The sequence below is a fragment of the Manis javanica genome, chromosome 2 (assembly GCF_040802235.1).
Source record: "Manis javanica isolate MJ-LG chromosome 2, MJ_LKY, whole genome shotgun sequence".
NCBI classification, from domain to species: Eukaryota; Metazoa; Chordata; class Mammalia; order Pholidota; family Manidae; genus Manis; species Manis javanica.
In genome coordinates this window covers 215375535-215383567 of record NC_133157.1, presented here as the reverse complement: position 1 = coordinate 215383567, position 8033 = coordinate 215375535, and the positions used below count along the sequence as shown (strand labels likewise).

Sequence of the window (8033 nt, the reverse complement as noted above, 5' to 3'; positions counted from 1 at the left end):
CCTTCCTGTCATACAATCTCTGCTCCTACGGGCACTTCACGTAGTCCACAGGGAGGAATCGGAAATGGCGTACACAGGTTTCGGGCAAGTTATTGTCATTCATTTTGCAATGTACATTTTTTACATAAAATTTAGCATTTTACATTTCTTCGTTTTATTTATCTTTAAAGTGAAGGTTGTCCCAAGTTCGGATTACGTAATACTTGATACAGGGGTGGTGTTGCATGAGCCCCACACCTAGGCAGTTCCAGGCTCTTCCTGGGGCCCTGCCCTTCTACTTGGCCCTGTTCCTAAAGTGTTTTTCTATCTGTCTTGTTGACTCATGGTTATATTTTACCTACAGCACATTTAAGATAGAATAGAAGCTGAAAGGTGTTCCAGCTGTGACTATGAATCACAAATCAAAACCTGTTTAGCCAGTTCTGTTGAGAAATGATGAGAAATGGGCATGACTTCTGAAGAACCTTATACGTTGTGCCCGGATAGCCTGACAGCTATAAAATCAAAGGCTATTTATTCCTTTTCTTCTGGCTGGGAAGGTCTTGAGAGCTAAGATCCTGTGATCCAGAAGTCAGCTTCAGATCCGGCCTCCTGGAAGAGAAAAGGGCCCATCACATGCTTATTTTTCCAGGATACTGCTTTGGAAATTGAGTCAGGGACCCATGGGTGGAATGAAAATACAATGAACAGAATCACATTTATCTGTCTCTGGAGTTTGTGACAAACTCTGCCTGACAACGGGAGGTCTGAAGATCGGAAGGAACTCTACCCAACGGGAGTCTTTCTCTACAAGACAAAACAGTATAGAATCCGGTAAATTCTAACTGGGGTCAGGGGATGAATAAGAAGAGAAGATACTATGGTCAGAGACAGATAGGTTCAGGATGGGGTTGTGGGTTTGTGTTCACAGTTTTGTTTTATTTTTGTTGCTTAATTGTGCCCAAAAAGAAGGTGGCACTTCTTCCTCTGGCCCTCCTTTATAAAGGAGAATTTCTGAGAATGTCCAAGTATGTAAGGCTAGGGGATGTATCTTTGCTGCGTCTTTATCCACGTCCAGTCGTAAGAGAATCTTCTTTTCTTCCTGTTATTTTCTGTTGTCTCCCGATTGCTTCCATGACCCTTGCCAGGCAGAATTGAAATGGTAACATGAGGGGATTTTTACATGAACCATTGGAACTAAATTTTATGTAACTGGAAAATCTTATTTCAATTTTCCCAGGAGAGAACCATTTTGAAAGATTCTTCAGTTGTTCTGCAAAATGCGCTAAACCCTTCCCCTGCCTAGCTATTAAATATTCAAGTTCATGATTCTATCTACACTCAGGTTTCAATTTCTACCTGTATGCATACAGGACCTGCATTTTTTATCTCTAAGGCAGCGCAGTGTTCTACTCTCAGCACCTATCTGGATAACCATCTGTTTTAATTTCCTGTTGGATCTCAAAATCAGCAGGCTAAAATATGAATTCATTTTCGTTCTCTTCAAATAGATTTTCTTTCAGTGTTCCTTATTCACTTAGTCAAGAAATGGTGCTACCATCCATCCAGCTACCCAAGTCAGAACCCAGAAGTCTTTCTTCCCCCTTCCCTCTTTCCCATAGAAACCATCACCAACTCCTTTTGATTTATAGCATCTCCTTGCTCATCATGCGGTGTGAACTGCTGTCACCTTCATCTGAAACATTCTATTAATAGCCTCATAACTAAGCTGCGTTCATTCACTGTTGCTCCCTTTCGGACTGAGAGGACTTTTCTATATTGCAAGTCTATTTATTCTGCTCCTTTCATTCATTCTCTCTTCATTGCTGATACTCAAGAACACACTCGATTTTTGATTGATCTTATATGTAGAGACCTTATTGAATTATAATGATCCCAATAATTTGTTGTCTTGTAGACAGTTCCCTTGTCTTGTATATAACACCTCATCTGTAAATAATAACAGTTTTGCTGTTCCTTCCAAATCTTGTGCTTCTCATATATTCGCCTATCACTGTGATGTGTAAAACCTCCAGAAAACTGCAGTATGGCAGTGGTGGGAATGAGCATCATTGTATTATTTCTGTCTTCAAAGGAAGATTGCTAGTGTTGCATCATTAATTTGATGTTTGCTGTAAGCTTTTGATGGATGCCAGTGTTCAATTAGGGAAAAAAAGTTCCTAAATTCCTAATTTGCTAAATTTTAAAAATCATAAATGAGTGCTGAAATGTTTTTCTTATATTTTCTCCAATGTTCATACAGTTTTCCCATTAATATATGAATGTGTGAGTTATAATATTAGATATTTTAGAGGTAAATGATTCTTGTTTTACTGGAATAGACACAACCTGACAAAGATTTTTGAAAGACCTTTATGGACTGTGTTTGCCATTGCAGTTGACCCTTGAACAACATGGGTTTGAACTGTGTGAGTCTACTTTTCTGTAGATTTATTTGAATAAATACACTGGAGAAATAGAGATTTGCAACAATATGAAAACACTTGCAGATGAACCATGTAGCCTAGAAATAAAGAAACAAGAAAAAGTTATACATGTCATGAATGTATGAAATACATGTAGATAACTAGTCTCTTTTATCACTTACTACCATAAAACCAACAGTAGGCATTCAGTAGTTAGGTCCCGAGGGAGTCAAAAGTCAAGTTATACATGGATTTTTGACTGCACAGGGGGTCAACCGTATTTTATTTAGGATGTTTTTTCCCATGAGATTCTGAAGAAGGCTTTATTATTCCAGAAATTAGAAAAACATTGGAAAATCATGAGCTTCTTAGGTAGCTATCCCCAGGTTTGTTAGAAAGGAGAACTATAAAAGAAATCTCTTTAATTTATCCATCATGTGTTATCTCTACTGCTTGAGAGCCAGACAGCATTGATCTCCCTATTTTAAGCAGAGAGACAAGTATACTCTGAAAACTGGAATGTTAATTTCAATACCTTTGCCAACCTGTCATTTTTAAATAGACTTTGTCTTTAGAGTAATTTTGAGTTCGCAGCAAAATTGAGCAGAAAGCATAGAGATTTTCCATATATTCCCGGCCCTGACACATGCACAGCCTTCCCAACTAACAACATCCCCTTGGAGGGGTACCTAGGTTACGGCCGATGAGCCTGCACTGCCACATCACTGCCACCCTGAGTCCACAGCTCACATTAGGGCTCACCCTTGGTCGTGTACATCCCAGGGTTTGGACCAGTGCATAGTGACATGTACCTATCATTACAGTATCTTACAGAATAGCTTTACTGCCCTAAAAACCTTCTGTGACCTGTGTATTTATCTTTCTCTTCCCTTAAACTCCAGTAAACATTAATCCTTTTATTGTCTCCATGGTTTTGTCTTTTCAAGAAGGTCATATAGTTGGGATCACACAGTATGTAGCCTCTCAGAGTGGCATCTTTCACTTAGGAATGTGCATTTAACTTTCTTCCATGTCTTTTCATGGCTCGATAGCTCATTTCTTTTCAGTACTGAATAGTGTTCCATTGTCTGGATGGACCATGATTTGTTTATCCATTGCATACTTCCTGAAGGACATCTTGGTTGCTTCCAAGGTTTGGGAATTATGAACAAAATCTCTATAAAATCCGTGTGCAGGTTTTTGTGAAGACATAAGTTTTCAATTCCTTTGGGTAAATACCAAGGAGTATGCTTGCTGGATCATGTAGTAGGAGTGTATTTAGCTTTGTAAGAAACTACCAAACTCTCTTCACAGTGGCTATGCCATTTTGCATCTCCATCTACAATAAATGAGAATTCCTGTTGCTCCACATTCTTGTGAGCATTTAGTGTTGTCAGTGTTCTGGATTTTGGCCATTCTAATAAGTGCATAGTGGTATCTCATTTTAATTTTCATTTTCCCAATGAGATATGATGTAGAGCACCTTTCCATGTTTACCATCTGTGTATCTTCTTTGCAAAGGTATTTATTCATATTTTTTACCCACTTTTTTAGTTGGGTAGTTCATTTTCCTTTGTTGAGTTTTAAGTTTGTTGCAGATTTTGTATAACAGTCCTTCATCAGATATCTTTTGTAAATATTTTCTCCCAGACTGTGGTTTGTAATCTCATTCCCTTGATATTTAGGATTTTTAAGATCTAGGTTCATAAATTAAATTTTCCTGTTGTACTTTTATACTCTCCTTGTCTGGTGTCAGTCACAAGATTGCAAAAAACCTCATAAAATTAGTTGAGGAACATTTCTTCTTTTTCCAGTAACTAATCCTTGGGTATTTGATGGACTACACCTGCAAAACTGCCTGGGCCTAATTTAAGATTATTTTGGTGTCTATTTTGTAACTATTGAATTAATATCCTTAAAAGGTATAGGTCTTTTTAGATCAAAATTTATTTTTAAGTCAGTTTATATAAACTACATTTTTCTAGGATGTTGTCCAGTCCATCTAAAAGTTCATATTTATTGGCAAAAGTTCATATTTTCATTGTTTTGTTATAATTATGTTCCCATTCTAGTTCCTAATCTGTTCCTTTGTACATTTGATCCTGATCAGTCTTGTTAAAAGTTTGTCTATTTCATTTGTCATTTCCTATGACCGACTTCGGGGTTTGTTGATCTTCACTGGCATATTTTTCTTTTCTGTTTCATTAATTTACATTTATATTTTTGTTGTTTCATTCATTCTACTTTTTGAACTGCTTTGTAGTTCCTTTTTTCTAACTTCTTGGTTTGAATGCCTTTTTTTTTCATCTTTAGCCATTCTTTTATTCTGATAAGAACATTTAAAGCTACAAATGCATTCTACTATTTTTATTTGCAATATTCCTATTGCATTTCTTCTTTGACCTGTGAGGTTTTTAGATGTGAGGATTTCTGTCTATAGATCCCACACACCTTGGGGTTTAAATCATATTTTTATTAATTTAAAATTTTATGACATGATGATTAAAAAATGTGATTTGAGTTGTATGATTCTTCTTACTTTATGACATAATCCATAGTATGTTTTACAAATACTCTCTGTGTGTGAAAAAAATGAATAGTCCCTTTCTGCAGAACAGGTAGTTTTATATGTGCTCATTAAATCATTAAATTAAGTGGTAATTTCATTGCTCATATATTCTGTATCTTATGACATTTTTTAATGCTCCATCCACCAATAACTGACCTCTTTCTCTTAACAATATTTGTAAGTTTTGAGGCAACTTTGTTAGGTTTACCTGTGTTCTAATTATTATATGTTGTATTTTTTACGAAGTGATCCTGTTTTACCCTAATTTTTTTTAACAGAAATCTACCTTGTCTGATATGAATGTGAAAAGCTGACTTTATTTTGGTTTTGCCTGATTTGTTTTTTCCATTCTTTTAATTTTAACTTTCTAATCTTAATATTATAAATGTGTTTTTTGATAAAACGAGTATTTCTAGATTTAAAAAAATCGAATCTGATAATCTCTGACTCTTAAATGGGCTAGAGTTAATCCATTTATATTTACCATATATTTTGATTTATTTTTATCATTTAGTTTGAGTTTTGTTTTCTCTGTGACTTTTTTCCCTTCTTCTTCTGTCTTTTTATTAGATTAGTCATGTTTTCTTAAACATTCGATTTCTATTCATTTAGTGGTTATCCTTAAACTTTTAACGTGCATACTTTGACAAAATCTAAAATTAGTATCTCAAATTTCTTGCTGCAGAAAACCACAAAGATACTTTAATTTTTAAGTTCTGATTTCCTTTCCTCTGACTTCATGTACATATGTACATATGTGTGCATTTAGTCTGTTTTACTCCAAAGAGGGGCCCAGTTTTTTGTGAATCACTCCTCTGTTACAGTTCTGTATTTGTACACACACACACACACACACACACACACACACATATATGTTGTACTTTATATCCTCCATATGTCTTAATATCTCTGTATTTCCTCTTTACATTCCTCCACTGAATTATGGTTACATTCTCCAAATCCACCTTTTAGTTCACTAATTCTCAGTTAAACTGGGTCTAATCAACTATTTATCTCATTCACTGAACTATGACTCAATTTTTCATCTTCAAAGTTCTTTTGGGGTATTTTTCCAATCTGCCTGGTCACTTTTTATGGTACGTCGTTCTTTTCTCATGTTTTTGTTTCCCTATTTATGTTTTCAGTGTTTTATCCATACTTCCCCAGCAGTCTCTACCAGATTACTCAGTTTTATGACCTTCTGTAGATCTAATCCTGACGTATTTTGTGTCTCATGAACCCTACTGAGTGTGGTTTGCTTCCACATGTGTTTTGTCTTTTTGGATTGTGAGATCATCTAACACAGGACTTCATCTGTGGTTCCTGTGGGGCCTGCATTTAGTCTGTTTTACTCCAAAGAGGGGCCCAGTTTTATGTGAATCACTCCCCTGTTACAATTCTGTATTTGTTGACTTCATTTTGCTCTTAGAATAAAGACCAAAGACCCCAAAGAACCTCTAAAGAGCAGCTCAGCCTGACTGCTACCCTCTTTCTGAGCTTCATGCCCCACTCTCTCCACCACTCTTTCCACTCCAGCCCCTGTGCCAGCTTCTGGAATGGACCGAACTGTCTCCCATCGCAAGGCCTTCCTTCTGTTCCTTCTAAATGCTGTTCCTTCTGTTGGGGATCCTCTTTCCTTCCTTTATTTTAATCAACTTCTACTCATCTAACTTCTCAGCTGAATAATCACTTCCTTAAGAAAGACTTCCCTGGCCTCCTAATGGCCCTGGCAAAAAACAACAACAATGAAGTATCTGCCATAGGTTCTGAGAGTATCAGGTGCCTCCCCTCTGTGGCACTAATCATGATTCATATGTATTCATGTACTTATTAGTGAGATCATTTGGTAAATATTTTTCTTTCTCGTTAGGCTGTAATCCTTGAGAAGTCAGGGACCATTCCTATTTTTGTTTACCATGGTGGAGCTGCAGGAGGAAGGATGTACCTGGCCCGGGGCAAGTTCCCTTTGAAACTAGTGAAGCCAAAATAAGGGAAAGGATTAGTTAGGAGAAACCATTTTTCTTGGTCACAGTTTGCTTGAATTTGCTGGCCAGTCTGGGCACTGTCTGTCCCCTCTGGCAGCAGCTCCCACTCTGCAGCCTTGGCACACTCTCTGCTTCCCACCCACCCCTTCTGGAAGGAACTCCGTGAGCGGGTCCTTGGTGACTGGCAGACACCAGACCGATTATGTACCAGGAAGGGAGGGGAGGAGAGAATGGCTGTTTTCTCTCGACCTCTTGCCCCAGATGACAGGAGGCTCTGCAGTGGTAAACACCTATTAATATGTAAATAGACTAAGGCCAGGAGGGAGATTCTGGGAATTCTACAATATACACCACACATGATATTGTCAATTCTTAGCATAAGGCCTAACACCTAATAGGTACTCATTAAATGGTGCTGAATGAATGACTTAATGAATGAATGAATGAATGAGTTACTGTAAATACATTTTTCCAGAAATCTTACCTGTCCTGTTAAGTACTCTTTGTCTCTTTTGCTGAGACTGCTGTAAAGCCTGGGTTTACTAAAATTGAAATAGGTTTTTCTAAAAAATATGTTCAAATTAAATTTGTTCCAAGCTTTATTGAGCTATAATTGAGAAATAAAAATTGTATATACTCAAGCTTTACAGTGTGACGTTTTGATATATGCATACATTGTGAAAAGATTGCTACAATCAAGCTAATTAATATATCCATCACTGTACATAGTTACCTTTTTTGTGTGTGTTGAGAATACTCCAGATCCACTCTATTAGCAAATTTCAAGTATACAATACGGTATTATTAACTATATATGTGTGTGTGTGTATATGCATATATGTGTATACCCTACATACACATTTTCTTTATTCATTTATCTGTCTGAAGACACTTAGGTTCTTTCCACATATTGGCTATTTCAATGCCACATGAACATGGGAGTGCAGATATCTCTGTTTTTTTCTTTGTTATTGAAGTATCATTGATATACAATCTTACGTCAGTTTCAAATATATGGCACAGCAGTTCAACAGTTACTCATATTATTAAATCTTCACCCCCGCTCTAGTGTGG

At 36.7% G+C, this 8033-nt stretch overlaps 1 protein-coding gene across 11 annotated transcripts in view; it reads left to right on the top strand.

Annotated features, from left to right (window-relative positions):
• Nucleotides 1-460: 460 nt before the first annotated feature.
• LOC108407231 (gasdermin-C-like) overlaps nucleotides 461-8033 on the top strand; it is a 72924-nt gene continuing 65351 nt past the window's right edge. For 10 of the 11 annotated variants that reach the window (XR_012128534.1, XR_012128532.1, XR_012128536.1 and 7 more), the window contains exon 1: nucleotides 467-813. The gene's annotated coding sequence lies outside the window, so the exon portion shown is untranslated. Of the gene's footprint in view, nucleotides 814-8033 lie in introns of all 11 variants that reach the window. The other variant, XR_012128538.1, reaches the window with a different exon arrangement.